Genomic DNA, 8,667 nt, shown 5'->3' with positions numbered 1-8,667 from the left:
GGGCTAAGAGAACTGCGTCGTCCACATATAGCAGGACGGCCAGTCCTCATCGTCCCACAAAGGGATAGTCAGCCCCTGTCTCTACCAATAATTCTTCAAGGTCATTTATATAAAAGTTAAAAAGAAAGGGGGCCAGTATGCATCCCTGCCTGTCCCCCAACTAGTTCTGAAGTTTCTTGTCACCTTAAGATCTATGGTATATCTTACATTAGCCTTAGTATCTTTATGTAGATCTTTCAGGAAGTTCACCAGGTATTTCTCCACCCCCATGGCCTCCATGGACTGCCACAACTATCCTCACTTGACACAGTCAAAAGCCGAGGAAAGGTCCATGAAGGTCATGTAGATGGTCCCTGGACGTGAAAGTGTGTATTTACCCAAGATCAAATAAAGGTTTAGGCATTGGGCAATAGTTGAATGCCCTGTACGAAACCCATACTGAATGTCAGATATAATCTCTTTCTCCTCCGCCCATGTAGTCAACCTCTTCAATATAACACTCCCTAAAACTTTAACAATGGAATCAATCAGGGAGATGGGCCTATAATTAGTTGTACAATTTTGGTCACCCTTCTTAAATACGGGTACTATCGTTGATACTCCCAAGAGGGTGGGCAATCCTTTTTCGCTGCGGCATTTCCCACCACTGCCAAGATAGGTGTCCAAAATAGAGGGTTAGATTTGAATAAGTCAAGGGGAATACAGTCAGGACCTGGTGCCTTCTTATTTGAAAGGTTATTAATACCCTCCATCATTTCCTGTTCTGAAAACACCATGACGTCCAGCCCCTTCATCTCTTTGACTGCGCTAGGTGGGCAACTGTATCCTGAAAGATTAGGGAGAAGTGGGAAACCGACTCTTCCTCCGTGATGTTAGACCCAACTTCTTTCACCCCTGGTGTTAATATCGGCGAACGGTTAATTGTGGACCAAAATCTTGAGCTGCTTGATAAGGTCGAGGGGTCTAAGAGCTCCCTCCCTAGTGCATTTTTCAGCTCCATTTTCTTTTTGGCCTGGCTTTTTTTTATAGTTTAACCATAGTGTGCTAATTAGGGGTCTATTCCGGGGAGTAGTTCTAAGGGCCATTTTCAAATCTCTAGCTGCTTTAGAGCAGTTATGGCAAAACCATTTAGGATCTCCGGATAGAGTTTTTCCCCCCCTAGCGTGCAACTTCTCTCCTACCTTAAAAGCAATACAATCAAAAGCTTTTAGGACTCCTACGTCCAAAGTTTCATCGCTAAAGATTCATATATTTGACTTTACCTGACTGTGAATCAGTGTCTTTTAACAATCCAATTAGAGGAGCAAGTCAAAACATGGAGTGTAGCCAATGTAAATCAGGAATGTCATCAACATTATTCATACAAAGATATGGACAGTATGTAATTTTAATGCTGCAACGCTGTAGAGCTGATGGAAGAAATTTGGAAACTTTAATTAAAAATGTTGTAGCTGGTCAAGTTTCAATATCAGGAATAACTTTTGTAGCTGGTGCAATTATTTTTCATGATGGACCTTCTACAACATCTGGACATTACACTGTTTATTTAAAATGTATGAAAGGTTGGAGACATTGTAATGATAGTCAATTTGTTTTTAAGCAGCGTTTGCCTAAAGAGTTACCAAATTCTTACCTAATATTTTTAAAGCCAAAATTTTAAGATCAAAATTTGGCCTTTCAGGATTATTGCTATTAAGCTAGATTAGTCTGGTGTTGTAGAGTATTTTGTAAGTGAAGTTGAGGAGCTTGAAGGTGATCCTCTTGTTGATATTGAGGCAGTGTAGGTGTATCAGGTGGTCAATGTGTAGAAAACAAGGACCCCCTGATATGGATCAAGCTCCTGGGTCAGGGTAAACAATGTATGTAAAATAACACACCCAGGTATGCAAGCTAACTACTGGCACAATTAAATGGCAAACAAACCACAATTAATAATAGTATACAACTGTTTTAGCATATCAAGTACATTTTAATTTCATGCAAAAAACATTTGATAAAATCATTAGCTCATCGATAAGATTTGATAAAACATCATTGCATTGTTGCATATGTATTCATTGATAAAAGGGAAAATATAATATAAATAGTAGATGGTTTCCTGTCAACGCGTTTCGACACGTAGACTGAGTCTTCATCATGACTTTACCATCATGGTGCTGTAAGAAAATTCAAACATATTTTATTGTTTGGTCTCCTTATGCTAAAACAGATGAGAGTGCTAAATATAGTTTGCCAAATTTCTAAAGCCAATAGGTGGTTCAAAACTCATGATGTACCGCCCAATATTTGGTTACACATAGTGGTGATCACAACATGTGTACTGTTGCACAAATGGAAAAGGTAAATACAGTTCATTTATATAATTCCCTGTTGTCACAATTCAAACAGTGGTCATTATACAGAATTTCTTCTGTTGGTATAAAAAAGATTTACATTTCACGTACATTCATTTTTACTCTAAATATAGATCATAAACAGCGAATTGGTTACTGTCTCAGAATTGAAAAAACCAAGGTAGAATAAGGAAAAAGATATAGGTAAAGAAAAAAGAAAAAGAAAAGATTTTTCATCATTCATATAGGGTGCTACATAAGTGAGCGTAACACACTAATGTTATTTTATGTCTAAACTTTACTGTTACAGTATTCTATAACTCCATACCTGTCTAAAAAAGTTTGGGTAGATATTTTGTCTATGGATGTCTTGGGTCTTCTTTAACGTAACCCTGCGAGTTCTATGCTGAATCGGGTGAAACTAAATGACTGTCTGAAAATAGAAATATGATAGTTTTGGGAGACCTGCTTTTCGATAAAGATGTATTAATAAGGCAAGGTTATTCATATTTCTTACCTCTTAAACTTCACTTAACATATTCAAATGGCCACATGACTACTGGTGTGTTCCTATTTGGATTACCGGCTCTCTGTAATATAAGGATTACTTTATATCAGTATTGTTATGGAGCGGTGTTGTTGACTGGAGCACACATTATGTTGCTCACCTGTTCAGAACACACGAGGCGTATTTCAGAGTTGGGTATATATTCATAAATCAGTTGGCACGGATATTATTCATGAGATGACGACTATCTGTAATCAAATAATTATCTATGAAAATCTGTTTTCCCCATTATTTTTGCGAAAATAACTCGATTTTGGGTACTTCTTACCCTTAGTTTATTTGGATCAATTAGTATTTGATGAAAAACGTAGCGGTTTGTGCAGATAACCTTCCATGTGCGGCGACTCTGAGTGTTAGTAACTACGGACACTGACGGGAATGGAGGGGCCTGAGCCTCAGGTATATATTGGCGCTGTGGCATCAACGTCGACCGGACTTTTCACCCAACAGGGATTGTTATTGTGCAAGACGGAGGCAGCAGCGCACATGCTCTTACGAACTTTCAAGTCTTGGGGCATATTATGGAACTACTTTGACCACAATGCCTGTTGTGACGCCCACTTGGGCGGGACTTACTATTGAATACATTTGTGGTGTTCAAACTGACCTGCTTCATCCGTCTTCAGTGCCAGTGAACAAGAGCAGCCTAATTGCTCGAAACGCGTTTGGCTTTTGAGGAGCTGGGGGCGTTCTGCTATCATTGCCACCTGTGGCGGTTTGTGCGGATAACCTTCCATGTGCGGCGACTCTGAGATGACAACCTTTGGTGAATGATATATATATACATATATATATATCTATACACACATATATATACACAATTCAGTGCTCTGTCGCGCTTCCAAATAATCCACAAGTCTCCTCTGCCATATAGTAGAAGTATGTTTTTTATTTCAGGAGTATTAAATACAAACAAACTTGTCCCAACGCGTTTCAGAGATCGGTGTCTCTTTGATCACGGACCCATATTTAGTTTGGATTTTTTTTCTGAATCACACGCTGAACCACAAGTCACCATAGCAAGTGGCTATGGCATTGTGGGAAAATGGCGATTGGATAATATATATGATATTATACTATTCACTGATGGGGTTTGGGCACCAAGGCTCCCCTCCACCCCCACCATTACTTATAGGAAAGGACCCTCAATGAGAGCACAGATCACCAAGAGTTTTCCTGAACTCAGTAAAGATCAAACGTGGTTACACCCGGCCGGGGTTTGTAAAATGTTCCAGCTACAAGGCTTGCAGGTTCGGAACCAATACCACAAAGTATGCCACCCCATTCAGCCCAGAAATTATCAATATTAAAGGGAATTACAATTGTAAAACAGAATACGCTGTCTATGTTTTGACATGCACCTGCGGCTTGAGATATGTGGGCAGCACCAAGCTGCGGGTGCAGGTCAGAATCCTCCAGCATCTGCGAGCAATCTTTAACAACGACAGCTCGTATCTAGTCGCAAGACACTCCAAGTTAGTACACAGGAATGATTTACAGTGTCTTAGTTATTTTGTGATAGCACCGATTCCCAAACCACGCAGAGGTGGGGATACAGATAAGATGCTGAGACAACTGGAATCTAAAACTATTTTCGAATTGGACAGCAAATTCCCAAACAGGTTAAATGCAACAGAGGATTTATACCATTTTTTTTATAATTACATGAAACCTGTGGGGGGCCTTATCCACACTACCGATGTTTGACATTACGATACGGGTGTGTGTTTCCATATTGCTCCCACTCGTCCTGTTGTATATTCTCCGATATAGCTTTTATCATGAAGTCTTTTTAAATGTTTTTAACTTGTATTTTTTATATCAACTTTTGAATTTGTAATATGTCTTTGTATGGTTTTTAACCGAAATAAAAGCTTTGACTGACTGACTGACTGATAATTACATGATGTGTAATTATACATTGGTTGTTTTTTTGGAATTCAGTATGAATTTTTTCACTTTCTACATAGATTAAATTTGGCTGCCTCCTGGTAGCAGCGTCGTTTTTTTAGCAAATTCAAATACATAAAAAATAGATTTGTGAGCTCTGTAACAAATAAAGAACTGTGCCTGATCTTTGGGATTGGCATTGTCTCGGTTCGCCCGCTGGGAAGTGCGGGGACGGCTTATATGTATAAAAATTACCTTTTGTTTTGCCAATACCATTGGCACAGCTTGACGAATCATCACAAAAGTTTCACAAAGCTTCCCTTTTTTGTTTCAGCTGCTGTTTTGAACGTTTCAGAGTGATTTGTCTAGCAGGGGCCGAGATAACATTGGGGTCCCAAAATGCATTTTCCCATGTTATGTCTATGCAGATTTTTCATTTTTTGAACATGGCTAAAGCCAGAGCTGCTGATCGTGCTTACACCAAATTCACAGAATACTAAATGTTGGTTCAGAAAGCATGCTTTTTGCAATTTTGTGTAAATCTGTTAGGTAGTTTAAGAGATGTTTAGGTTTAAAAAATATAGATATCTGGGAGCCCGAAATTCTACTGAAATTTGATTGCTGCCAACACTTCAGCCAGTGTTGACAGTTATCTTGGGACCAATATACATGATAGAACCCTATTGAAATGCATTGTATTGAATGCCAGGTTTTGAGGGCCACAAGAAGGAGAAAGTATAAAGGGTGGTAACATAATTCAGTTACAATATAAATCATTTGTTGATGGTAGTGATACTAATTTTAGGAATTATGGTGTGATCTAAGGTGATTTTACCCTCTGGAAAAGTCTTCTGCTGGGATGTCAAGTATTATGTTTGAGAGAAAACTGTTTTCTCATGATTTCCCCATAGAGGTCATGGAAGGTGGTCATAAAGCTAAAATGAGAGCATATTTTCAGAAAAGTCACACTATCTTTTTCAGCCATATAAAGTCTAACATTTGATTCCCTTGTGTTCTACTGTAGCCTCTCAGAGTGTTCTAATTAACAACTAGAGCGCTAACGATGTTACTCATGAAAAAGGTATGGCACACCTGAAGCCATGTTGATTGAATCAAACTGGTAGAACTTAAAACATTTAATTTAGAAAGGAACAAAATGAGGGGGTTCAGTTTGTCATAGAAATCATAGTGCTGTAGATAGAAAGGTTAGGACACAGTTTAAGTAAGTTCTCAAATATCTTCCTCTTCTATTTCATTAAAACATTCTGACATGCAGACTGAAACATGCACTTGATGCAGTGCGACACCTAATCAGGGATGAATACTCAATAACATCACATACAATTGGCCCATACACATTCAACCAAATCCCTGATGCACTGGGGTTCAAGTTTTAATGACGATGTTCAGTTATTTTCTTTATACATTCTCATATCTGACACTTCTAAATACATAACTTAAACCTGCATATCAACTCTCTTTCCTCTGGTCTATGGACCAATTGGTTGAGTAGTTGATGGTAATAATAGAACTAACTAACTATCTATCCAGTTAGCTAAATAATCACAGACTCTCGATAAGATTAATAAAATGTATCTCAATAAAATGTGAATCATCAGTGCTCATCGCGTACAGGTTATAAATGCAAACAAAGAATCTCACAAAAGGGAGAGAAAAACATCAGCAAATGCAAACAGTGCCATACTCATCATCACTTAAACTATATTCATATGAAGGAGTGAATAGAGGGAGAGACATACGTTTCAGCAAATAATGTGAAACAATATACATATAACGGAGGGGATAGATGAAGAGACATAGGTTTCAGAGACAAAAATACATTTGCAAATAATTATGCAAAGTACGAGTCAGAAGGATAATACTAACCCAAAGATCAGTGGAATACCAGCCCGTGGCTAAGGAGGTAGTGGGGGTCCCCTGAAATAGAGTCAGGGAACAAAGGTTTCAGAACTCAGGAACGGGACAGGGACGGGAACAGTTAGGCCTCTCTGCAAACCGACGGACAGCGATGCATCACCCCTCTCTCCTTCTGCCTCCTCTCTCTGTTACCGGAAGATCAAGCTCTAAACCAAACCACTAAAGGCACTCCAGTTATACCCTAAAACCTACATGTCCAACTCACACTAGTTGAAGCAATTCATAAAATTTGACATCTCATAGGATGAGCCGGGAGGTGGTCTGTCACACCATTATGATTTCAATCTAAATTACTATAGTATATTGTTCTACTTCCTTTCCCATGACATAAACTTTGACTCATTCATACATTTAATACATGTATCTTTTTACCTGAATTTTCTCATATGTCTCTCAGCTATGTCCGCGGAAGAAGTCTTGGGTCCCACGGCCAGTCTCATCTTTTTGCAGACATACAATGTTTTCTGTGGCTGAAAACATTGACTTTTCAGGCATTTCTGCAGCGCTCAGCTTTTCTGTTAATTTGTCGGGTCATTCATTTCCTCTCCAGCCATCATCTATTGTATCAATTTTAGACCTTTCAGGCCTGTTCGGCACACTAATGGCAAATGAAACATAAGCATTCATTAATTACATAGAAATTTACTTTTCATTGTTTACCACCCACCTTTGCACTATCTCACTTTAATGTTTTTCCTAGCAAAGCTTTAAGCAAAAGCAGCATTATGTATTATTATTTTTAAAGCAAGATGCAAGATGCGGCCTAGTCATGCATTAATTCTTGTTTCTTTCGAAGTGCTGTGTAAAATGCGGCGTAGTTCTTTCATGCATTAGTTCACATTAGTGCACGCATGCGCAAATCGGTTTCCCACGTGTTTCATGTGATTTGATTATTAGTTTCCACTGCACACTGTTAGGATGTATTACTGGGGTGTTAATTGGAGCAGGTTTCTTTTTGCGAAAACCCTGCTCCGTCACACTTTCAACACATGCAGACTGAAACATGCACTTTCAACACCAGCAGCAGACAGCCAGTTAACTCCCTGATGATCATCAGTTTTACTACAGTGTTCTAATGAGCAACCAGAGTGCTAACATTCTGAATTTATGCCAAAGGTGTGGCACATAGGAACGCCATCTTGTTGGAATGAAAGTAGAACACTGATAGAATTTTCTACTGAGGATACTGCAATAAATGAAGAAATTAGGGAGCTTCATAAAAAATAAGTCGCTCAAGATGGCCACTGGAGAGAAAAGAGCCCAAATATAGCACAAATATTACCCAAATGCAGCCCAAGTGTAGCCCAATGACAGATGTGTGCAAAACACGTAATTATTTTTTTTTTTACCATTTTATATAGCGCAAACTTGAACCAAAGGTAAAGGAGTGCTATACATGAGCATCAGTTACATTACGAAAGGACACCTTCATTTTGGTTTTAGGCATGAGGAGATTAAGTGATTTTCCCAGAATCACAGGATGTCAAGTTGATGCCGAAACTCAAACCTGGTTACCCAGTTGCAATGTCTGCAGCTCTTGCTGTAACACCACATCCTCTCCCTTAAGTGTAACATACAATAAAGTGATCAACTGGATAAAAAAACATACAATTATTTAAAAGTGCTTTGTTGCTATTTGAGTACTCAGAAAATATGTCCTCATTTTAGCTGTTTAGAGCACTAACCATAATTTAAATGCCAATGAAACCCTCGCATGAAGGAGGGTGCAGAGGCAACAAGTTGACCATGCTGTGCAGGTGGGAGGCGCAGCACAATACAATGGACCATGGAGGGCAGGGAAAAGGGGAACAGGGGTAACAAACATAGCATGCAGTGCAGGCAAGAGAGGCTGTGGCATTATATAAAAGACCATTGAGGGCAGAAGGAAGAGGTAGCGGCAGTACAATCATACATGCCAACATACCTGATTCAGGCAGG

This window comes from Lissotriton vulgaris, chromosome 9 (genome assembly GCF_964263255.1).
Source record: "Lissotriton vulgaris chromosome 9, aLisVul1.2, whole genome shotgun sequence".
In the NCBI taxonomy this organism is placed as follows: domain Eukaryota; kingdom Metazoa; phylum Chordata; class Amphibia; order Caudata; family Salamandridae; genus Lissotriton; species Lissotriton vulgaris.
Note: the sequence above shows the minus strand (reverse complement) of the source record.